At 43.8% G+C, this 26,129-nt stretch overlaps 1 pseudogene; it reads left to right on the top strand.

Moving 5' to 3' along the window:
• LOC119236843 (60S ribosomal protein L7a-like) overlaps positions 1-25,699 on the top strand; it is a 31,432-nt pseudogene extending 5,733 nt beyond the window's left edge.
• The last annotated feature ends 430 nt before the right edge of the window (positions 25,700-26,129 follow it).

Below are 26,129 nucleotides of genomic sequence, written 5' to 3'. Positions count from 1 at the left end.
GTCTAGAATGTGGCTGCAGGGCTTTCCTGTGGTGCAGGGGTTAAGTCAGCGCTATCAAGCTATTGCCAGCCACGGCAGCATGAGTTCCATCTTCAGCCAGGGAGCTAACCCACCTGGTGCAGACCTCTCCTGTCTCCCCTCAGCAGTGTATTTCAGTAGATCTGCCTGTTCTGCTTCCCATTCTATCTCTGGTGAATCCCGCCCCCCCCACACCTCCCATATCTCAGGCTTACATCCCAGTTCTTGTATGCATAAATAAATAAAAATAAATCTTAAAAAAAAAAAGGATGTGGCTGCAGGTACGCAAATCCCTAGACCTCCCCAACTTGTCATTTTATTGGCGGGGATGGCCCATGGTGGTGGTGAGCGGGGTGGGGGGGTGCGGTGGGGGGGTGGAGGGTGGGAGGGATTCTTTCTAGATCATTCCAGAACAGTAGCCTTTCTTACCAGGTTCTACGAGTGAAGATATTAAGGCTGTGGGGCTGTAGATCTCTGAACTAGAGTTAATGAGGAACTCTAACATCAGTTACGAAGAAGTCCAAAATTGCTTATGCAATATCATGGCACCAGCCCTCCCCTGAGCCAGTGGAGGATGGACAAGAGAATCAAAGACAGACGACATGCACATACAGAAGAAAATGTTCTCTTGCGAAGAGCTGGGCTGTAAACGGCTAGCTGTAAAATGAAGTGGGACCCACCAGGGTGTAAGACACCCGGGGGGCTGGGAAGGGGCTGTTGGCCTTTTTGGTCCTTGTCCAGCTGGAGTTGCTGCGGTGTCGCCGCCGCCTCGGCTGATCTGATGGCTGATGTGATGACTCCTCCGTCATCTCTCTCCCACCTCCCCCCTTCACTCCCCACTCCCGCAGGTTAGGTGAGGCTGCTTTTCTCCAGTCCTTCCTCGGAGCTTTCCTGTCTTCGGTAATAAAAAATACTCACATCTACTGAAATCGCAGGACAGAGACACAAAGAGCGCCCAGAGACAAGAGGGGTAGCGGGAGGCAGCAAGGGCAAGAGGCATGGGAGCAGGGCAGCAGGGCAGCTCCGCTTCTGTCCTGAATCATCGGGACGTTCCCCGACTGGTGGAGCCACTACTGAGGCCCAGCAGGAGAGCCAGAGGGGCTGTCTCCCCTGAGCATCTTCTTAGATGCCTCCGAGCTGTGAGAACCAAATAGAGGAAGAAGCAAATTGCAGGTTGCTGTGCAAAAGAAGGCGGGGCAGAGGTCCCAAGCGACTGATGGAAGGGTGGGAGCCACAGGGGCAGAAACAAGGAAAGCTGGAGGCCAGGGACACGGGCACAGAATGGTGGACTGTGTGCTACTGTCCAGAACTTGCCTCCACAGATCTGGAACATCCATTGGCTTTGGGTCACCAAGACCATTTTAGAGACTAAAGTCCCTTTTGGTCTTTGCCCGGGATCTGGGACCTTCTACTCCAGTTCTGTTCCCAGTTGTGGCCGAATGTAACACATGCACAAGAAATCACCCCTCCTGCTGTCTTAGCTGAAGAGGGAAAAATAGCAGAGGGTCAGAGGGAAAAGCTGAAAAGAAGCTGCCTGCAGTCTGCCCCTGCCCACAGCCGGGCGTATTGTCACGGTTTGGATCACTGGCTGGGGAAGCTGCTGCACGCAGGGCAGAGTGAGAGGGGTCACTTCCCCTTACCGTGGGGCACAGGATCCTTCCCCGGGAGGCGTGCCCGGGGGGAGGAGGATGGCGATGGGCTTGCAGGCTCAAAGCTTGTTTTTCTTTGGAGCAAACAGCCATTCCTGGAGTTCTGGCAGACAGGGAAAACCTATTTCAAATCAAGAGATGCTTCTATTTGGGTTACCTTTATAGAAATTAGCAAGCATTTTTATAAATCTAAGAATAATTTATAAAAATAAGCATTTTTATAAATCTAAGCTCAGTAATTCCTAGAGAAGAAATAAATTCTATTTTAAATGTGCCAGTCCTTTGAGAAAATTTTAGACATTTGCTGAAGTTATAACAGAGGGAGACATGCTTAGCTTTGAAATAAATGGATAGCTGGTTGCTAGATTATAAAATAAGAAATAATAAATTCAAACTGATGTCAAGTTAGCAAAAAAAAGAGAGGACTGAAATTAAATTATACATAAAAGAAGAGACATTGCAACTATTACCGGAGAACTACAAAGTACTGTAGAGGTCACTCGATAAACGTGTGCCGGCAAACTGAACAAACTAGACACAATGGGTAAATTCCTAGAAATAGGCAAACTATCAAGACTGACACCTGAAGAAACAGAAAATCTGAATAAGCCAATGCCAAGGAAGGAGATTGAATCAGTAATAGTAATAAAAAAACCCCCTCCCAATAGAGAATGGTTTCACTGGTCAATTTCACCAAACATTTGTGGAACAATCAGTGCCAGTGCTTTCAAAACACCAATAAAAAAGAGGAAGCAAAGAAGAGAAGGGAACATTCCCAAACTCATTTTAGGAGACCAGTATTACATGACCTGATGTGAAGGGCAGATAAGGACGCCATGAGGGAAGAAAGCTCTTGGCCCTTATCATTGACAGACATAGATGAAAAATTCTCAGTAATAGACTAATAAATGGAATTCAGTAGTACCTCACAAGGATCGTACACCAGGACCATGATGTTATAAAATTTTGTATGGTTAAAAAATCCCATCTGAAGTACATGATAAAGCAATGTGTTTCCTTTTTTTGACTTTTCTTTTTTCCTCCTTCTCCAGGTGGTAGGGCCAGAACCATTGGTGTGACGGGACTTGTGGCCCTTTCCAAGAGTATATATGTTATTTGTAATAGTCTAATATTATTTTAGAATAAGTTAATTAATTAATTAAATTTTTTTAAGTGATTTTTTTTTTTTAGATTTATTTATTTATTTATGCAAGCACTGGGTACAGTCAGAAGCACGGGAGGGTGAGAGAATTCACCAGAGCCAGAGCAGGGAGCAGAGCAGGCAGAAGGACTGAAGTACACTGCTGAGGGGAGCAGCGGGCGGCAGGAGAGGTCTGCGCGCCATGTGGGACCCTCCTCCAGTGGCCGGGGAGCAGCTGGGAATCGAACTGGCGCTGCAGAGGCTGCGGGCAGCTTCTCAACCCAGCGCTCAACCGCTGCGCCACCGGGGAGGCCCCAAGTTAATTAATTTATACATATTTTTAAATTCTCTGTCTTAATTTCTAATATGGTAAATATTGTTAGGTATAATAAAGACAAGCTCTTTGGGGTTCTCAATTTTTTTTTAAATTGTGATAAAGTATATTTACACAAGATTTACCATTGGTCCAATTTAAAAATATCCAATCCAGTGGCATTAAGTTTTATTTGTAATGGGGCCTCCGTGGTGGCACAGAAGCTAAAGTCTCAGCACTATCAAGCTATCACCAGCCTTTGTGGTCTGAGTTCAATCCCCAGCCAGGGAGCTAACCCACATGGCACAGCAGACCTCTCCTGTCTCGCCCACTGTGATCCTCAGCAGTGTATCTCAGATCCACCTGTTCTGCTCCCCTCTCTGTCTCTGGTGAATTCCCTCATCCCCTGCGCCTCTGGCCTGCACCCCAGTTCTTGTATGCATAAATAAATAGAAATAAATCTTAAAAAATCTTTTATTCATAATGTTGTTCAACCATTACTGCTACTAAGTTCCAGAGCCCATTCATCACCCCCAGTGGAAGCCTTGTACCATTACGTGATCACTCCAGTTGTCCCTAACCCCAGCTCTTGGCCACCAATCTGCTTTCTGATTCAATGGATTTGCCTATTCTGGATATTTTCTTCAAATAGAAACATATTGTGTAACCTTTTGTGTCTCTGGCTTCTTTCACTTAGCATGCTGTTTTCAAGGCTCATCCGTGTTGTAGCATGTTTTGCTACTTGATTCATTTTTTTTTTTGACAAAAATAATATTCCACTGTGTGAATATACCACATTTTGTTTATCCATTCATGAGTTGATGAACATTTGGATTATTTTCACCTTTTGGCCATTGTGAAAAGGGTTTCTATGAGCCTGTTTTTAATTTTTTTGAGTATGTATTTGAAGTGAATTGCTGGGTCACATTAGCAATTCTGTGTTAGACTTAAGAAACTGCTAAACTATTTTCCATTCTTATTAGCATTGTGTGAGTGTTCCGATTTCTCCACACTTTCAGCCAATACATGTTATTGTCCTTTTTTTTCCCGGTTGTAGAGTCCACCATTATGGGTATTGAGTAGTGTCTCATGTGGTTTTGGTTTGTGTTTCCCTAATGACTAAGCATTTTTTTCATGTGCTTATTTGTCATTTGTATCTTTTGGAGAAATGTTTATTCAAGTCTTTGCCCTTTTTTGGGGGGATGGGGTCTTTCTGTTGTTGAGTTCTAAGAGTTCTTTGTGCTTGCTGGTTACTAGGCCTTTACAAATATTTTCCTTCATTCTGTGGATTGTTTCTCCACTCTCTTGGTACTATCCCTTACACATAAAATTTTTTTTGATTTTAACAAAGTCCGACTTATCAATTTTTTATTTTGTCGCTTGAACTTTGGGTCCCGTAATTAAGAAACTATTACTTCATTACTATTACTTCATTACTCAAGGTAATGAAGATTTACTCTTATTTTTTCTTCTAAGTTATTATAGAATTAGCTCTTAAATTTAGGCTTTGGCCCATTTTGAGTTAATTTTTATATGTGAGATAAGAATCCAAAGTCATTCTTTTACATGTGGATATCCTGTTGTATTCTTAATAATTTCTGAGAGTGTAAAGGGGTCTTTCAGCCAAAGAGTTTAAGAATTGTATTCTAGGGTAACCAATAAAAATAGTAAAAAGCCCCCCCCCCCCCCTTGTGGCGCAGGCGGTTAAGTGCAGTGCTGTGAAGCTGTCCTCAGCCTCTGCATGGCGGGTTCCATTCCCAGCCGGCCAGGGAGATTCCCACATGGTGCAGCAGACCTCTCCTGTCGCGCCCGCTGCTCCCCTCAGCAGTGTATTTTGGTCCCTGCTCTGTTCTGCTCCCTGTTCTGTCTCTGGTGAATCCTCTCACACACCCCCGCCCCCCGCATCTCTGCCCTGTACCCTGGTTCTTGTATGCATGAATAAATAAATCTTTAAAAATATAGTAAAAGAATGTATAACTAAGAATTGAACATAGGAGGGGATGAAATAATAAAAATAATTTAAAGAGAGTGACAAGAAGCAAAGTAGCAAAGGTGAGATAAATATAAAACAAATGATAAGATGGTAAGATTTAAATCCAAATACATCCGTAACTCAAATGCAAAGAATGAATGCCCTACTTAAAAGACAAAGACTTTTTTTTTTCAACCTTGACTTCTTTTCTAAATAGGAAGAATGCAAAAGACAAGGAGTAGACCTCCACTAAGAAGTTGGGGGAAGAAAATATAACTTTCTAATTCACACCCCTGTCAGTAGAGGAGGGCTGGCTTCTAGTGAGCTAAATGTAAGAATACGAACTTCACAAAGAACTGATACAAAGGGGTCTAAATCTTAAAAATCTGTGAGAGATGACAAAACTTCCTGCCCACTAAAGATACCACAAGGCTCTGACACAGTAAGATTCTGGAAGGAGATACCAATTCTTCTATTACCTGCTAAATTGCTCTGGCCAAAGTATGTCACTGAGGTCTTGTGTGAGGCCAGTGCTGAGCCCCAAAGGCCAAAAACTTCATGTGTATAAGCCAATCTGCATATATGTGGAAGCACATTTTTGTCACAGCAAAGAAGGCCAAGATCCTGACACAATCACAAACAAAGGCAAAAAGGGGCCAGGGGTAAATAGTTCTGGAAAGTTCTGAAGGGACTAATCCTCCTCCAGGGGTTGCTCTCCTGAGGAGGGGGTGCTGGCTTCCCATGAGGTTGCTGATATGGTGGTGGTGACAGCTTCTGCCTCATGCTGGCCTTGCCTCCTAGACTAGAATTGTGGCATAGCCTGAGAGACATGAGGCCTGTGGTGTCAGCTGGTGTGTGGGCTGTGGGGCACAGAAGATTGTGTTCTCCTGGAGGTCTCATGTTGGACCAGCCTGGGTACCTGAGAAGCTAGGGAGGACATGTCTACTCTTTTTACTCCCTGCCTGCACTTCTCCACCTCAGCTCCTGGAGGACAGTGTGTTGTGCTCTAGATGTGTTCAGAGGAATAAGGTGTTAATGAAAACCCTCTAATGAGATTACAATGCCAGGGGAAAGGATACAGCTATGATTAATAAATGACGGATAGGTGACAGCTCCGTGCTTCCTGCATTCTAAGCATCATGATTTCAGACTAGTAAGTATTTTAAATCAAAGTCAAATTACTATTCTCTCCCCACTTTGAAAAACATATTTTGAAGTATTTTTTAAGATTTATTTTTATTTATTTACGTGTATAAGAACTAGGGTGTCCCCTGCCAGAGGTGTAGGGGGTGAGAGGATTCACTAGAGACAGAGTGGGGAACAGAACAGGCAGATGTACTGAATACACTGCTGGGGGGAGCAGCGGGTGAGACAGGAGAGGTCTGTTGTGCCATGTGGATCACCTCCCTGACCGGGGATCAAACTTAATGCTGCAGTGGTTGGAGATAGCTTCATAGTGCTGAGACTTTAACCCAGGGGTGTCAGTAGAGAGACCCCTGAAAAACACATTTTTAAAAAAAGATTTATTTATTTATACAAGAACTGGGGTATAGGCTGGAGGCACGGGAAGGTGAGGGAATTCACCAGAGACAGAGCAGGTTGCAGAACAGGCAGAAGGACCGAAAGCACTGCTGAGGGGAGCAGCGGGTGAGACAGGAGCGATCTGCTGCACCATGTGGGAATCTCCCTGGCCGGCTGGGAATTGAACCTGCTCTGTAGAGGCTGCGCACATCTTCACAGCGCTGAGCTCAACCCACTGTGCCACTGGGGAGGCCTGAAAAACATTCTCAACAGTTCAAACAAACTTTTGTAAACTTTTTAAACCTGAGACTTAGTATCTCTGGGATAAAAACACAGGGCACTTTGCTGGTATTATTTCCATGTATAACTCTTCTGCATATTTCTGTCACTTAAAAATATTTTGGATTGGGCCTCCCCCGGTGGCGCAGCGGTTGTGCGCTGGGTTGCGAAGCTGCCCGCAGCCTCTGCAGCGCCGGTTTGATCCCCGGCTGCCGGCGAGGGTCCCGCATGGCGCACAGACCTTTTCTGCCACCCGCTGCTCCCCTCAGCAGTGTACTTCGTCAGTCTGCCTGTTCTGCTCCCCGCTCTGGCTCTGGTGAATTCTCTCACCCTCCCATGCTTCTGACTGTACCCAGTGCTTGTATAAATAAATAAATAAATCTTTAAAAAAATATGTTGCATTATCTCCAATTATGAAACCATATTATATATTTAATATACATAACATATACATATAAAGATGTTTTGTATAAAATAATTTATCATCTATAGTACCTTAGATCATATTCTCTATGTGCAAGTTATAGTTATATACTTAGTGTGATAAGCCAAAGGGACTTCCTTTTCAATGACTCATTTTGAAAAAATCACTTTGAGATAAAACTGATATACAAAAATATGAAATACATATTTAATGTATGTGCTTGATGAGTTTGAGTCATTTTACATTTGGTGTGTGCTTCCAAAATTAGTCAGTCTCGCAAGTCTTGGAAAGGATTGACGTTTCTCACTTGTCCTATGTTTTCATGGCAGTTCCCAACACTGTTTCATTCGAGGAGGGTGTTTTGTTTCCCCTCCAAAATGGAGGGAGTGGTGGAGTTGGAAAATTCATAACCATCATGAGATGGACTGGTTTGGGTGAGAATCCTCAATAAATGTTAAAAGCTAGAGAGGAAAGTTTGTTGAAGGTTTTGCAGTGTCTCCCACTGATTAGTCATGAATGGTGAGAATGTTTCAGTGTAATAAGTAACACATACATTTTATTCCTTAAAAAAAGACACACTGTTGGGCCTCCCCGGTGGCTCAGGGGATTAGACACAACCTATGAAGCTATCTGCAGCCACTGCAGCATGAGTTTGATCCCTGGCCAGGGAGATACCCACATGGCGCAGCGGACCTCTCCTGTCTCGCCCGCTGCTCCCCTCAGCAGTGTATATCAGTCAATCTGCCTGTTCTGTTCCCCACTCTGTCTTTGATGAATCCTCTCACCTCCCCGCCCCCGCATCTCTGATCTGTACCCCAGTTCTTGTATGCATAAATAAATAAATCTTAAACAAAAAAGACACACTGTTGACTTTCATAAAAATGCAACCCAACTGTGTGTTGCTTACAAGAGACACATTAACTAGAAGATATAGAGAGGTTAAAAATAAAAGGAAGCGGGCCTCCCCTGGTGGCGCAGCGGTTGAGTGCTAGGCTGCGAAGCTGCCCGTGGCCTCTGCAGCATTGGTTTGATCCCAGCCCACCAGGCAAGGTTCCCACATGGCACGGCAGAGACTGTACCCAGTGCTTGTATAAATAAATAAATAAATTTAAAAATTAATAAAAGGAATGAAGACATGTACAATGCAAATAGTAACCAAAGAAAGCTGAGGAAGGTTTTACTTCTATCAGGCAAAGTGAATCTTTTTTTTTTTTTAAAGATTTATTTATGCATATAAGACTGGGGTACAGGCCAGAGGTGTGGGGTGTGAGAGGATTCACCAGAGACAGAGTGGGGAACAGAACAGGCAGATCGACTAAAATACACTGCTGAGGGGAGCAGCGGGCGAGACAGGAGAGGTCTGCAGCGCCATGTGGGTAGCTCCCTGGCTGGGGACCAAACTCGTGCTGCAGTGGCTGCAGATAGCTTCATAAGCTGCGTCTTAACCCCTTGTGCCACCAGGAGGTCCTTCTTTTTTTTTAATTGCGGTGGTGTTGGCTTACATCACTGTTAGTATTTCAAGTGTCATTACCATAGCGATCCCCCCACCAAAGCACCCACAGTCCACCACCATAGCCATGTGCTCCCTCCCCCAGAGTAGATTAAAAATATACCCACATTGGCCTCCCTGGTGACGCAAGGGGATAAGCACCGCACTATGAAGCAATCCATAGCCTCTGCAATGTAAGTTTGATCCCCAGCCAGGGAGCTACCCACATGGCACGGCAGACCTCTCCTGTCTCGCCCGCTGCTCCCCTCAGCAGCGTATTTCAGTCAATCTACCTGTTCTGTTCCCCACTCTGTCTCTAGTAGTTCCTCTCACACCCCGCATCTCTGGCCTGTACCCCAGCTCTTGTATGCATAAATAAATACATCTTTAAAAAAAATATATATATATACCCACATTTTATTAATAGCCTTTATTTGTCTTCCCTTTCAAACGCTGAGCCAGCCATTTCCCCAGGCTGCCTGGGGAGGTACAGGAGAATGTACAGGGCCAATGAGACTTGGGAGAAAAAACTATGGGAGGTGGAGACGGCTCCTTCACATGGCGAAGAGAACGAGAAAGGCCACCATTAGGCCAAAGACCCCACAGTGCAGGATGGTGTAGAAGAGCTGTTGCTTCAGAACATAACCAATGACGAGGCTCTCAAACACAGTCCGGATGCCAGCCCCGGAGCCAGTGCCCCCTGCTGTGGCAGCCCAGTCCTGAGGACCCTGGCTGCTGTGTCCATGTCCTTTGAAATGGAGCTGACTTGAAAGCTGTGGCAGGAATAAGTGATTACAAAGGACACCGGGCTGCCAGGCTGCTGAGGACTCATGTCAGTGGCTGGTGGTGTCAGAACCACAGCAGGTAGTCACCTACTCAGCAGCTGAGAGGTATTCCCGACCAAGGACGGGTGGAGGCAAACTTGGCATGGCATTTTCAGGAGAGCTGCACCCAGTGCAGGGAAGCTAGAGCACCAGAGTAGATCTTAAGACAAGAAGTATTACTAGAAGCAAAGAGGAATATTTTATAATGATGAAAGTAGAAACAGAGGGGCCTCCCTGGTGGTGCAAGGGGTTAAGATGCAGCCTATGAAGCTTTCCGCAGCCACTGAAGCACGAGTTCAATCCCTGGCCAGGAAGGAGACACACATGGCGCAGCAGACCTCTCCTGTCTTTCCCGCTGCTCCTCTCAGCAGTGTATTTCAGTCAGTCTGTCTGTTCTGCTCCCCACTCTGTCTCTGGTGATCCTCTCGCCCCCCCACACCTCTGGCCTGTACCCCAGTTCTTGTATGCATAAATAAATAAATCTTTTAAAAAAGTAGAAATAGGGCCTCCCCGGTGGCGCAGCGGTTGAGCGCTGGGTTGCGAAGCTGCCTGCGGCCTCTGTGGCGCCGGTTCGATCCCCAGCTGCTCCCCGGCCACCGGAGGGGGGTCCCACATGGCGCGCAGACCTCTCCTGCCGCCCGCTGCTCCCCTCAGCAGTGTACTTCGGTCCTTCTGCCTGCTCTGCTCCCCACTCTGGCTCTGGTGAATTCCCTCACCTTCCCTTGCTTCTGACTGTACCTAGTGCTTGTATAAACAAAAAACAAACAAATAAATAAATAAGTAAATAAAACATGCCTCTATTAAAAAAAAATAGAAATCTGGTTTTAAAAAAAGTAGAAATAGAAAATGAGTCTAAATAATAAGTACTTAAAAACATAATCTGAAAATACACAAAGCAAAAATGGACAGTAAAAAGGAGCAAACAAATCCACCTAGGGCAGGAGATGTTAATACATTTCTCTCAGTAATTGATAGAAGAAGGAGAGAAAAACAGAAATGGTATATGGGAAATATCAAAAAATACAAGATATGGGAAATCTCAAGATATGGGAAATCTCAAAAAATACAATTAAGAAACTTGATCAAATATGACAGATAGAATACTGTCACCCATAATTGCAAAATTTGCTTTCTTTTCAAGAGCACTTGGAGCATTCAACAAAGGCCACCATATCTTGGATCATATAGTAAGTCTCATCATATTTTCAAGGATTAATACAGAATAGATTCTCTGGCCACAGTGGACCTAGGTAGGTAGCAATAATAAGAAAAATAGAAAATCTACAAGTGACTGGAAATTAAGCAATACACTTCTAAATAACCCATGAATAAAGAAATCATGATGGAAAAATAAAATTATTTGACTGAATGATATTGAAATTATAACATAAAAACTTAAGTGATGCAACCACAATCATGCTTAGAGAGAAAAGAAGACTGAAAATTCATGATCTAATAGTCTATATCCAAGCTTAGAAAAAAAATCTACAAATTGAATCGAAAAGAAGTAAGAGGAAGGCAGAAACAAACTAAGAAAGAAATTAATAAAATAAAAAACAAACACATAATAGTAATGTTAGGGGGAAATGATGTCCTGAGATAATCCCATACAGGCTTTGTGGACCCCACCCCCACTCCAGACTAAAGCCATCAAGACATTGGGAAAGACAAATCCCATCACCACCAAAGGGAAGGTGGCTGGGACCTGAGGGTGGAGTTGGGCAGCCAGGTTGGATATAAAAAACCAAACATGTGGGCCTTGGGCTCTCTCTCTGGCTCTGGCAGAGGCTGGTCAGTCAGATCTGGTCGGCTAGCATACACTGTGTCTATGGTTTCTAAACAGTTGTGGATTAAAGTGTCATCCTCAGGTCCATCTGCATTGCTTGGAAGCAGTGTGGCGGGATTCAGGGAGTTAGAAACCTGCAGCTTCACATTAGGATTGCCCAACAGAGCTGCTTGATATTTTCCCATTCGCCCGGCGGTTAACCAAAGTCCACCCTTCTGCTCCAGCAATGTCAAGACCTGATGTGGCACACACACAGTGATGGGCTGACCCAATGTAAACTTCTCCACCTCGTGTAGGAGGTCACAAGTGGCAGCTACAGCACGCAAACATGGAGGCCATCCCTTAGTGGTGTGGTCCAATTATTTGGACAGATATGCAACGGGCTGCATTTCTGGTCCCAACAATTGGATTAGTACTCCAAGGCCAACACCCTGTCTCTCATGTACATAAAGTCTGAATGGCTTCCTAAGATCTGGAAGCCCTAATGCTGGTGCTGAAATCAACTTTACTTTTATTTCTTCAAAGGCCTTTTGACATTCTGAGGTCCAAGACAAAGGTTCAGAGTCCAGGCCTTTGAGAGCATCGTACAAGGGTTTTGCTATTAATACAAAGTTAGGAATCCAAATCCTGCAAAACCCAGCCATACCCAAAAATCCACGCAACTGTCGCCGGTTGCTGGGGACTTTAAGGGCTGAAATTACTTGTTTCCTTTCTGTCATCAAGCTCCGTCTGCCTTTCCTAATTTCAAACCCCAAATACGTCACCGTTTGTTTACAGATCTGTGGATCTGTGCCTTTTGGGGTGACACCTTATAGCCACATTCTGCCAGGTGGTTCAGTACCACTATGGTATTTTCCAGACAAGATTTGTAATCTGGACTTGCAATCAATAAATCATCTACGTATTGCAACAAGACGCCCTGGTTTAATTGAACCTTCCTGAGATCCCTGGCCAGTATTTCCCCAAAAATAGTTGGGGAGTTCTTAAACCCCTGTGGAAGCACAGTCCAGCAATACTGGAGAGTGCTCTTGGACTTAGGGTCTTGCCATTCGAAGGCAAAAAGCGGTTGATCCTGGACATCTATTGGGATACAGAAAAAGGCATCCTTCAGGTCTAATACCGAAAACCACCCAAAGTCACCAGGTATGGCAGTTAATAGGGTGTAGGGATTAGGCATGGTGGGATGTAAATCCCGAACAATGTCATTAATGGCCCTTAAATCTTGGACAAAACGGTACTCGCCTGTATGGGGTTTCTTCACTGGCAGAATCGGAGTGTTATATGGTGAGCGACAGGGCCGAATGAGTCCAGATTGAAGGAACCTTTTCAATACTGGCTCAATTCCCCTCAAGGCCTCCTCCTTTAAGGGGTATTGCTTCCTCCTAGGGGTTCTGCTCCCCTCTATCACTTCTATCTTTACAGGCTCAGCATTTTTCGCACGTCCTGGGGTTCCATCAGCCCATACCCATTTACTTACTCTTTCAACAATTTCTGGAGGTAAAATTTCACCTTTCGGTGGAACATCTTGAGTAAGTAACATCTGGAACCGCAGAGCATGCTCTGGAGGCACCTGTAGGTGAAGCCTCTGATGTTTTGGTGAGAATATAATTCGTGCGTTGAGCTTACTTAAAAGATCGCGACCAAGTAGAGGGATTGGACACTCTTCCATATATAGGAAGCTATGCTGGAGCTGTGTGGTGCCTAGCCGGCACTCCAAAGGTTGCAGGAAGGCTTTCTGTTGTGGCCTTCCTGTAATCCCAGTGACTGCTGCAGTCTCTTTGCTCATTTTAGTTAATTTTGAATTCAAAACTGAGTATGTCGCTCCAGTGTCCACCAAGAAATCAATGAGACGATCCCCCACAGCGAGTGTTACCTGGGGCTCTGAAGGGGGTTATTCTAATGGGCTTCTCTAGATCTAGTGGAGTCCCCCGGGCACCCCTATTCTGCATCTGAACTTTCTCCATGAACTATCATTTGTCTCCTCTCCTCTGCACTTGGCTCTAGATTCCTTCTACTCTGTCTGTATTCCCTCCTATCTTCACCTGAGGCTCTACCCTGTGCTGTCATTTGTCTCCTGTCCTCTGTGCTGGGCTCTCGATTCCTTCTCTGTCTGTATTCCCTGTCATCATCTGAGCCTCCACTCTGTGCTAACATTTGTCTTCTTTCCTCTCTCCTTGGTTCCTGGTTCTGTGTACTCCTTCTATATTCCCTCCTGTAACCCCTACGTGAATCATCATATCTTGGTGTTCTCTGTCTTCTATCCTGCCTTCTATAATTATTGCGTCTGCCACTTCCCTGTAACCTGGAACAACTGTACTTCCAATGTCCCTCTTCCCTACAGAAAGCACACTGATTTCTTCCTAGGGGTTCGCGTCTCTGTCCATTATTGTTTCCCTGAAACCCTGTTCTGTGTTCTCTTTGTAAGAAAACAGTCGCAGGTTTCGGTCTCCTGTCCTCTCTATTATTATAAACCCTGAATGCCAGGTCCACTAGCTGGGACGGACTCATCTCTGTGACGCTGTCCACCTTAGCTAACTTTTTCTTTATGTCTGGGGCACTATGGGTAATGAAAGCCATAGTGATCAGACGAGCATTTTCTGGGGCATCTGGGTTTATATCTGTGTGGTTAGTGTAAGTTTGAATAATCCTCTCAAGGAACTCTGATGGATCCTCATTAGCTCCTTGCTCGAGTTGCAATATTTTGTTAAAGTTTTTTTGTTTGGGGATCCCCTGCTTCAGTCCTACCAATAAACATTTTTTGTACAGCTCCAACATTGCCGTTCCTCCATTGTTAGGGTCCCATCCAGGATCTCTCTCTGGGACAACAACCTCCGGCTCTGGGGACTGCCTATCCTGTTGGTGGAGACGGTCAGCCTCCTCCCTGGCTTTCCTGAATACCATCCTCCGCTCATCCAGCCTTAATAAAGTATGCAGCATGGACTGTATATCTGCCCAGTTAGGGCGGTGGGAGACAAAGATAGAGGCAAACAAGTTCGCCATCCTCTTGGGAGCCTGCCGGTACGAGGGAACAGAGCTCCTCCAATTTAGGAGGTCCGCAGTACTGAACGGATGGTGCGACCAAAAGTACCCAGTAGGTCTCCCAGGTTCATTTAAGCCACCCATTGGCATCTGGCGAAGGGGAAACTGCCCTGCCTCAGGTTGATCCTTTTACTTAATGAAGAAAAACTGGAAGGGAAGCATTGTCACGTGGGAAAATGGTAAAACTTTGGTATGTACAAAATGTTAACAGTGGTTTTCTGTAATGTGTATAAAAAAAAAAAACCTCAGTATCTGGTATGTATGTAAATTGTCAATGGTGATTGTCACCTTGTAATATTGTGTAATTCAATTGTTTCATATCTACAGAAATTGTTTCTGGAAATACAGGGAGAAAAAGGTCTCAACAGATTCCTATTGATGGAACTGTTGAGAGTAAAAAACTTTCCTACTAAGGACTGAATAGACCTGGAAATACACCTGATATTCACTAAGTTTTTCTTTGACATAATACCGATGATTTTTTTTGCATTTTGTTCTAAATCCACAAAGTTCTCTTGTTTTGGTGACCAGGATCTGCAGCAAGGTTGCAATTTTTTTTTCAACAAAGCTAACTTGTGTTTGCATTTTCTCTCCCCTTGATACCAACACAGCATAAAAATAGTGGTAGTAATCTTTTGCTACTTATCTCAGAGTCTGTTTTTGCATAACTTCCATAGGGATTTTGTTTAAACTGAAAAAAATTGGACATAACTTTCATTGCGTGGCTTTGTGTGGAGTTCTTCCAGAAAGTTGAAACAGAGCTGAACCAAGAAGAGGAGAACCTGTTTGCTTTGTTCGTAGGGTTCCAGAGACCTCCAAAGAAGGTGAGGAAGCTTGCCTCCATTGGCAGGACTGGACAACCCGGCCAACGAAAAGTCCCTGGTACCCTCGAGAAGAGGAAAGCCCAGGTGGAGTCTGATGAGACCAACTTGTTCCTGAAGCCTACACGGACCGGATGTCAACAGTTCGCTCTGAATCCTATATGGAGTATTCCAACGAAGCCAGCTAAAAATTGCTGCTTAGTTATTCTGCCCTGTGATTTTATGCAAAAATAGGCAATATGGTTTAAAAGTAGATTTAGTTTGCAAACTTTGCTATGCTGTTTAAAAATTTGGGATCAAGGTTGAGAGAATTTGTTTTTACATAAGTTGAACCATTTTAAGATTTTTTTTTTCCTGTGATTTTTGACATATCTGCTGTCTTATTCTGGCTAATGCCTCCAGATGTTTTCTTTCGGCTGGGACTGATGAACTGTTTTTCCAGGAATGGAGGACTTTTGCTTTCCACAATGGACACTACCTGGAGGGATTCGTTTTCTTTCAGACTGGAACCCTGGAAAATTTTCATCTGAGACTGTATCCCAGCATCCATATGTTTGATCTTCATCACCATGGAAATGGTGGCAAAAAGTGAAAGGGGGGAATTGTTAGGGGGAAATGATGTCCTGAGATAATCCCATACAGGCTTTGTGGACCCCACCCCCACTCCAGACTAAAGCCATCAAGACATTGGGAAAGACAAATCCCATCACCACCAAAGGGAGGGTGGCTGGGACCTGAGGGTGGAGTTGGGCAGCCAGGTTGGATATGAAAAACCAAACACGTGGGCCTTGGGCTCTCTCTCTGGCTCGCGATCGCTTGCCTCCTGGCTTCACGGCTCCTGGCTGGCGGCGAACTCTGAGAGCGCCATTTTGGGATTCCTGATCGGCGGATAGGGTAGGACTCATTTAAAACTTTGTCTCCCACTTTTCTCCCAGAGCTGTACATTTCCTTATTTCCCCTTCCCTTGTAAATAAACCTTTTATTAGCTTTTCACGTGTGCCTGCAGTAGAGCATTGATAAGTCCTTTTAAGCGCGCAGGTGAGGACCCACAGTCAGGCACCCCGTTTTGTATTGGGGTTGCTCTACAACAGTAAGAATCAACAAAACAAAAGGTAGATTTTAAAAAGCACTAAATCTGTTATAGGACAGGGAGAGGGGCAGCCCAAACCCTGCAAACCTGCCTATTCTAAATGGGTTCTGCCATCCGCCGCATCAACACAAAACATATGAGACTTTAATGGGAAGGAACTTTAATACAACTAGGAAACAATACAGGTAAGACAAAGAGTCTAGTTTCTAAATGAAGCACCCAAAGTTACCCGTCCCCTCGTGGGTAAAAGTCCATCCATATGGGAATTGCACAGAGCAAGGCCCCAAAGCCTGCCACAAGTCTAAAGCATCTTCCAGTGGGGACCCACAGAAAAGGGTCACAAACAACTGGACAAGCCCGGAAGGAAAAGAGCAAAATCAACATCAAGATAAAAGCTGCCATTGTCACCTCCCCATGGGTCTCACCCACATCTGTGTCACCCAGTCCACAACCAAAAGACAAGCGCAGTTTCTTCACGTGTCTCTAGGCTCCATGCGCCTCCTCCAGGTCTCCTTTTGGCTCCATCCTGCTTCCTTCCTCAGTCTCTTCTGCAGCTTCTCCTCTTCCTGCTCAGCTCCACCCTCCCTTGGGTGGGGCAGGGAACCTCCCCCTTTCCTGGGGACCACCCTGTTACAATACATCGATAACCTCTTAGCAAGTTATAAACACTTTTTTAAAAGGCACACATTTACAACATCCAGAATGAAAAGAGAGATCATAATAGACATTAAAAAGATAACAAGAAGATATTGTGAGCAATTTCATGCCAATACATTTGAAAATTTCAATTAAATAGCCAAATTTCTTTGAAAAATACTTTTCATAATAGAAACAAGTAGAAAATCCAAATCTGAGCAGCTCTTGTCCTTTAAGACTATCTGCCTGTATCTTTTACAGACATTTCTTTTCCTTTCTCTTTTCCTTAATAAACTTACCATGTGCTGCTGATCCAGGAGAATCTGACAAATTAACTCTCAGAGGAACCCAACAAACCACATACTGAACCCCAACATCACTACCTACTTCTGGTTTGAAGGTAACCCCAGTTTGCTGCTCTTTAGGACCTTGCTTTCCTGATGTCCTTACCCTCCCTTCCCACCACCCCCCTCCCCCCCAAAAATCTAAATCTGAAGAGTCTTATATCTGTTAATGAAATTGTATTTATAATTAAAAAGCTTTCAACAAAGTGAACTCCAGGTCCAGGTGGGCTTATTGGTGAATTTCTCCAAATAGCTAAGGAAGAGTAGCACCATTCTTTCTCAAACTCTTCCAACTCATTTTGTGAGACCAGCAAAACCCTTGATAACAAAAACTGACAAGAACATTAATCAGAAAAAAGTTCAGGCTATACAAAAATCCTTTACAGAATATTGGGAAACCAATTCCAACTATAAAAACTTGCTACATCACACAAAAAAATTTTATTTATTCTAGTAAAACAAGACTGGATTTGAAAATTTATTAATTAAGGTGTGCATGAAAATTTATCATTAACAGAATAAATGAGAAAAATACATGGCTATCTCAATAGATACAGAAGTACTTCATAAAATTCTATATTATTAAAAATAAAACCTCAGGAATAAAAGGAAACTTCCTGTCAGGGTATCATTTAATAAGGTTAAAACTAAGCCCCCACCCCTTGCCCAGCAGGAAAGTTTGGGAGGTTTGAATAGATAAAGGGAATTGATAAAGTTGTCATGGGAACCAAGGTTTAAAATTAATCACTTTGATCCTGAATGTAGAAGCAGGGTCAGGACAACACCCAAGGTCAATGCCCAAGACCAGACATCCCAGCACCTGCCAGTCCAAACTGACTCTCCAGTCATGAAAAGTCCACGAAAACAGGTTACAAAAGGGAGCCCCAAATCTTTCTTCGCGCTTACAATCCCTCTTGTCTAGCCCACTGCTTCTCTTAGCAGTGTATTTCAAAAAATATCCCTTTTCTGTTCTCCACTCTGTCTTTGGTGAATTCTTTCACCCCAGCACCTCCAGCCTCACCCAGATTGCCTCATGACACCTCCTTACTCACATAAGGAGTATAACACAAAATCTTAATATAACTAATATCATTATTTCACTATCTTTTTAAAAAGACTTTATTTATTTTTACATAGAAGAACTGTGGTACAGGCCAGAGGTGTGGGGGCTGAGAGGATTCACCAGAGACAGAGAGGGGAACAGAACAGGCAGACTGACTGAAATACACTGCTGAGGGGAGCAGCGGGCAAGACAGGAGAGGTCTGCTGTGCCATGTGGGTTGCTTCCTGGCCAGCTGGGGATCCAACTTGTGCTGCAGTGGCTGGCGACAGCTTGATAAGCTGTCTTTAACAGCCTTGATAAAGCTGTCTTTAACTCCTGTGCCACCAGGGAAGCCCCTATTTTACTATCTTAATAGTGAGATAGTGAAACCTATTTCCTGAAATTGAGAATGAGATAAAGTATTTACTATCATAACTTCTAGATAATATTGTTCTGGAGGTTCTAACCAATGCCATAAGGCAAGAAAAGGAAATAAAATTTGCAAGTATTGGAAATAAAGCAAGCATAGTTGTAGACAACATGATCATGTAAATAGAAAACCCCAAAATAATCTCTAGATAAATGATTAATATTATGGACACAAAGTCAAATAAAAATTGATTGTGTTTCTATATACAATCAGATATTATTTCAAAAAAATAGTTCAAGAGCAACTAAACATACATAGAAACATTTGCATTATACATATGCAACAATTTACATCAGAATAGACAAAAAGCTGTGAAAAAGTAAGAAAACAGACGAATGATCCAATTTAAAAATGAAGACAAGACTTGAACAGAAATTTCCAAAAGACCAATAAACCTCTAAGAGATGTTTAACCACAGGGAGAAGTTCATTAAACCACAACTGGATGTGCTACAGTCATGTGTTGCTTAAGCATTGTTAGGCAATTTTGTGGTTTGTGAAATTCACAGAGTGTAATTACACAAACCCACATGGTGTGGCTCACTACACATCTAGGTTGAATGGTATAGCTTATTTGGGCCAACATCATCTATGCATCCATAGTTGACTGTCATTAAGCAGTGCATGACTGTAAATACATACAAGAGGAACTCAAATGAAATAGATTGGTAATACAAAGTATTGACAAAAATGTAAAACAACTGTGACTCTCAAGTCCTGCTGGTGGGATTGCAAATTGGTTCAAGTACTTTGGAATACTGGCAGTATTACTACAAGCTAGTTACTAAAGCTAAAATTCTGCCTATCCTATCAACAAAAAATTTATTCCCAAGTGAGAGAAATATGTGCATATGTCCATCAAAAGACATACAAGAATGTTCATAGGAATTTTATTCACAATAACCAAAGAGTTAAAACAGTCCAAGTGTCTATAATAGAACATGTTAGGGGGAAAGGTTGTCCTGAGCAAACTCCACATAGGTTTTATGGATTCCACCCCCATTCCAGACCAAAGATATCCAAGACACCAAGGACTACAAATCCCATCATCACTGAAGGGAGGGTAGCTGGGATCTGAGGGTGGAGTTAAGCAGCCAGGTTTGGTATAAAAGCAGACATGAGGGCCTTGCGGGTCCTCTTGGCCTCTTGGCTTTTGGCTTGACTCTTGGCTTTTCACTGGCTCTCAGCATGCCATGGAGAGTCCAGTGCAATGGAACTGGTAGGATGCATTCATGAATTTATCTCCCTGAGTTATTCATTTCTTCATTTCCCCTTCTTTTGTAAATAAACCCTTTATTAACCTTTTTGTGTGCCTGCAGTTGAGTCTTACTATGAGTCCCTTTAAGCACATGGGTAAAGACCCACAGTCAGGCCAACACATTTCATATCAGGGCTGTCCTGTAACAAACAGATAAACAAACTAAACATTCATATAGTGAGATGCTACATGGCAAGAGAAAGAACGAACCATGGATGCACACACCGACATGGATTAATCTCACACATTATGTGGAACAAAGTAAGCCTTCCACAAATGATATTCTGTATGACTTCATTTTTGCCCAGATCAAGAAGAGGGAGAACCTATAATAGTCATTCTTAGAGTAGTGGTTGGTTACTCTTGTGTGGGAGAGGATGGGGGTGGGAAGAACACTCTTGGATGTTACAAATATTCTTTCATCAGGGTGGAACTTTCATGGATATATACTACGCAAAAATTCAGTGACCTACACACAGAAGGTTAGTGTACTCCATGGTTATTTGAAATATATTTCAATAAAAAGAAAAATATGATTTATAACAAGTTTCAAAAAGAAATATCTACAAATAACTTTATCAAATGAAATAATTATCCCCATAACCACCACCTGAAACCTCCCCTATACCTGCTACAGACATCACTCACACTTACTCAAAGTTACCTTCTATCCTGATCCCCAATACCATTGATCAGTTTTTTTCACTTTATATAAATTGAATCATGTAATTTGTATTAGTTTGTGTCTGGCTTCTTTTACATTCCTAAGTTACCCATCAAGTGCTATACAAACACAGGGAGTAGGCCCAAGGGCTAAGTTTGTTGACCTGGGTGGAGATATCAAGAAAGTCCAAAGAGCAGTGAGTGGGTTGTAGCTCAGCATCTCCAGTTATCCTTTGGGTGATGGTGGTGCCAGGGACAATGTTCCAATACTGGCTTCTCCGAAAGCAGCAAAGTGGCTCTATCATTTCCCAGGAATTCATGTTGCTGCTCAACACAGGCCAGAGCAAGAGGGAGGGGGTGTCTCCTGTGCTACCCATCACGTTTTTCCTCAAACTGAACCATGTGTCCTTCCCTTGCCAAGTATTTTTGTTGGGGAGATAGGATGCCCTGAACAAACTTCACAAACACAGGTTTTATGGACTCCACCCCCACTCCAGACCAAAGAGATCAAAGGCCGCAAGAACTACAAATTCCATAATATCATCATCACCAAAGGGATGATGACCGAAGGGAGGGTTGCTGGGAACTGAGGGTGGATTTAAACAGCCAGGGTATATAACCAGACATGTGGGCCTTAGGGGTCTCTTGGCTTTTTGCCAGCTCTCAGTGTGCTATTGTGGGTCCAGCTCAGTGGAACTGGCAGGAAACATTCACCAATTTATCTCCCTCTCTTTTTCCCTGAGTTATTCATTTCTTCATTTCCCCCTCTTTTGTAAATAAACTCCTTATTAACCTTTTTGTGTGTGCTTACAGTTGAGTCTTAGTATAAGTCCCTTCTAAGTACACGGGTGAGGACCCACAGTCAGGCAACCCATTTCATATAGCGGTTGCCCTGTAACACTTTTACCAGGGAAGTGCTGTCCAGTGTGTGTGTGTGTGTGTGTGTGTGTGTGTTTTGAGAAAGTCCCTGGACTGGCTTAGCTGAATCTGGATCCATCCTTAGGACTGGGGATGGGATCAACTCTACCAAGTCCAGTGATTGTTACTCCAGTGCCAAGAAGGTGACCAGGTGTCAATAAGTGGCCATAGTGATCACTACTCCTATAAATGGAAGAATGGGTGTTTAGAGTGTGGGGTTACCCTGTGCCATCAGCAAGTGCTTGATACCAAGTGACAGGAGACTGTATGTACTAAATAAATGTGCATATGCATTTCTTCTCTGTTTATATAATGTGAGGCATTCTAAAGGTAGAGTCAGGGCAAGAGGCCCACATAATCACATTAGGTCAATGTTCTTGAAAGCAAGAATAGTATTTGTTGTGGCTGGGGTCCAGAAAGAAAGGAGAATATGGAGATGAAGCTGGAGATAAAAGCAGGGCTGTTTCTGTAGAACCCTTTCTCTGCCAAGGTATTTCATCCTTATCCTGGGAATGAGCCAGAGTCCTGGCTGGGTGTTAAGTGGAAGAAAGCATGGTTCACACCACCTCAGTAACTCTGTGGACCCCTTTTCCCATGTTGCCCTTTTCTATGGTTCAAAGACAACAACCAGGGGCTTCCCCCGTGGCACAGTGGTTGAGCGCTAGGTTGCGAAGCTGCCTGCGCCGGTTCTATCCCCGGCTGCTCCGCTCCCCGGCCACCGGAGGAGGGTCCCACATGGCGAGCAGACCTCTCCTGCCACCCGCTGCTCCCCTCAGCAGTGTACTTCGGTCCTTCTGCCTGCTCTGCTCCCCGCTCTGGTGAATTCTCTCACCCTCCCGTGCTTCTGACTGTACCCAGTGCTTGTATAAATAAATAAAATAAATAAATAAAAATAAATCTTTAAAAAAACCCAAAAAACAAAGATAACAACCAGGACAACTTCTAATTTATTCTTTTTTTTTTCAAGTTATTCAATGAATCTAGAATTCTTCCCCTCTTTCCACTGCCTCCCCCTATGTGTCACCTTGGGTGGTATGGTGCTCCAGGAAGAAGATAGGAGTCGGGCCAAGTGTGCATCTTTTTTTTTTTTTTTTTTTTTTTTGTGGGACCCTCGACGGTGGCCGGGGATCAAACTGGCACTGCAGAGACTGGGCAGCCTCGCAACCCAGCACTCAACCATTGCGCCACCAGGGGAGGCCCCAAGTGTGCATCTTGATTGTTTAATTTGGGAACCTGGAGGACAGTGGGCATGGAGATGGGAAAGGAGGAAGGCAGGCACTGGAAAAACCCATGAGCCTGGCAGTTTGTAAACCACAATTAAGCATGTCTGGAGGAGAGGCTGATTCTTAAAGCAAGGGGGAAATGATGGGTTGTTCCAAAATGTGTTGTCTGTAGTAGGCCCACAGACGTCACGTTTCTTTATTTGGGTCAGTATAGGCCTGTTCTTTCTCATTGAGCCATCATTTCTCCTTGCCCAGGTGGGCCTGAGCATTCTAGCTGATGCTCTCTCTCCTGCAGACCCCACAGGTTTGTTCTGTTATTGGTCACATTTTTGCATGAAGCCTCAAACTCTCAGTAGTTTTTTTTTTAAAGATTGATTTTGTTTATGCATACAAGAGCTGGGGTGTAAGCCAGGGGTTTTGGGGGTGAGAAGATTCACCAGAGATAGAGTGAGGAGCAGAACAGGCAGATTGATTGAAATACACTTTTGAGGGGAGCAGTGGGTGAGACAGGAGAGGTCTGCTGTGCCACGTGCTCCCTGGCTAGGGAATGAACTCATGCTTCAGTGGCTGCTGATAGCTTCATAGTGCTTAACCCCTTGTGCCACCAGGGAAGCCCCACTCTCAGTAGTTTATTTCAAATGTCCTTCACATTTGATTCATATTCCCACTGGGTATAAAATTCTAGGTTGGAAATACTTTGCCATCACAATTTTGAAAGAATCATTCTACTTCCTTTCTTCCAATATTGCCAGTGAGACCAAGTCATTCTAATTCTATCAATCTGGGTTGAATTGGGAACCAGATATACACAGTGATTTAGCATGGAAATTTATTGCAAATTTTACTCTAAAATATTACTCTGATAAAAGAATAATCATAAAATGTCTAAGAATTTTATTTATCCAAGGAGGAATAAATTTGGAAGGGATCCTTCCCTGAGGAAGGATCTCACTGGAGAAGGTACAGTTGTAGCCCAATGAGTGGTAGAGAAGTTGGTTGGTTTTCTGGGCCAGAGCTGTTTTCTGGGCCAGGTTTGCAGTTGCTGAGAATGCAGGAAGCAACACTTCAGGACATGAGTGAGCCAAGTTACCTAGTCAGGCACCCAGAAGGGGTCGGTAAGGGCACTGGCATGGTAGGTATGGAATGCACAGTATCCTTGTCTAAAGAGCTGCAGCATTGGCAGGAGAGTGGGGTGCATGTCAAGGGCAGAGCACCCTAAAATATTCATCCATCCACTTCTCTGACCAAGGGTACAACTGCTGGAACTGGCACAAGAAGCCCCTTCCTCCTGCAATAACCCTCCAGGGACTTCTACTTACAAAGCTTAACATTATGCCCACTGTAAAGGAGAATACTGAAAAGAACACCATCCATTATCACTGAGAAGGCATTCAAAGATGAATTTGGAAGTGAGAAGCAATAAATTTATAGCTGGCACATTGCTTCTTTGTGGTGATTGTTTTTTTTTCTCTCTGAAAGTTTATAAAATCATTCTTTATCTTCAGCGTTCCCTTGGGGTGCATCCAGTTTCAATCCTTGTAATTGGCACTTAGCTAACTCTTTCAGTACAGAAACTGATAAGAAATCTCCTTGAATTATTTCTTCCTCTTTGTTTTCACTTTCTTATTACTAAAATAGTGTACTTCATGAATGTTTCTCTAATTTTCTTAACTTTCTTTTATATATTTTTTTTTGCTCTATCTTAAGGAACATTTCCTTCACTTTATCTTTCGAATCCTCTACTGAATTTTAAATTTCTGCTGTCATGTTTTTCATTTCCAAGAACTCTTTTTTGATCTTAGAACATTCTCCTCTTTTTACTTTATTTATTTTAAAGATTTATTTATTTATACATAAAAGAGCTGGGGTACAGACCAGAGGTGTGGGGGGTGAGAGGATTCACCAGAAACAGAGTGGGGAGCAGACCAGACAGACTGAGGGGAGCAGCAGGCGAGACAGGAGAGGTCTGCTGCACCATGTGGGTAGCTCCCTGGCCAGTTGGGGATTGAACTCATGCTGCAGAGGCTGTAGATAGCTTCACAGTGCTGTGCTCAACACCTTGCACTACCAGCGAAGCCCCTCCTCTTTTTAAATAGCATCCAATTTCTGTTTCACAAAGTCCAGTAAGATGGAGGCAGAGCAAAGATGCCTGGGTCACCTCCTCCAGACATGCACAACAGAAATGATGCAAAATAGCTCTTTCCTACAGCCACCCAAGACGCCAAAGGAGAGAAGGCCAAGGGGAAGAAGGTGGCCCCTGCCTGGGCATCATGAAGAAGCAGGAGGTCAATCCCCTATTTGAGAAAAGGCCCAAGAATTCTAGCATTGAACAGGGCTTCCTGCCAAAAAAGGACCTTGCCTGCTTTGTCAAACAACCTGGCTACATCAGGCCACAGCAGCCAAGAGTGATTCTCTATAACTGGCTAAAATTGCCTCCTGCCGTGAACCAGGTCCCCCCAGGCTTTAAACCCCAAACAGCTACTCAATTGCTCAAGCTGGCCCACAAATACAGGCCAGCAAGAGAAGAAGCAGAGATTATTGGCCCCAGCTGAAAAGAACGCTTCTGGCAAAGGTGATGTCCCCACTAGAGGCTGCATGTCTTTTGAGAAAGGTTAATACTGTCACTACCCTGGTGGGAACAAGGAAGCTTAGCTGGTGGTGCTAGAACATGCCATGGATCCTGTCAAGTTGGTGATCTTCCTGCCTGCCCTGTATTGGAAGGGGGTGGTCCTCTACTTCACTATCAAGAGTAAGGCCCAGCTGGAGTAACTAGTTCACAGGAAGACTTGTACCATCATCACCTTGAGAAGCCCTGGCTAAGTTGGTGGAACTATCAGGACCATTTATTGGAAACAATAAAATGAACACGGTCAAGTGCCAAGCTACAAAATCAACCTATAAAATTCCATCGCTTTTTAATATACAAACAATGAACAAGAAGCAAAAGAAATGAAAACAATAACTCCATTTATAATTGCTTCAAAAAGAACTCACTAACTCAGAATCAACCAAAAAAAGGAGGTAAAAGTCCTATACAATAGAACTACAAGATGTTATTAAAGGAGTTAGATAGTGGGGCTCCCTGGTGGCACAGGGGTTAAAGTCTCAGCACAACCAAACTATCACCAGCCACTGTGGCATGAGTTCAATTTTCTGCCAAGGAGCTAACCCACATGGTGCAGCAGACCTCTCCTGTGTCATCCACTGCTCCCTTCAGCAGTGTATTTCAGTAGACCTGCCTGTTGTTGTT

The sequence above is a fragment of the Talpa occidentalis genome, unplaced genomic scaffold, assembly GCF_014898055.3.
Source record: "Talpa occidentalis isolate TD23 unplaced genomic scaffold, MPIMG_talOcc4v2.1 talOcc4.9, whole genome shotgun sequence".
Taxonomy (NCBI): domain Eukaryota; kingdom Metazoa; phylum Chordata; class Mammalia; order Eulipotyphla; family Talpidae; genus Talpa; species Talpa occidentalis.
Note: the sequence above shows the minus strand (reverse complement) of the source record. Positions and strands in the feature narration are given on the sequence as shown.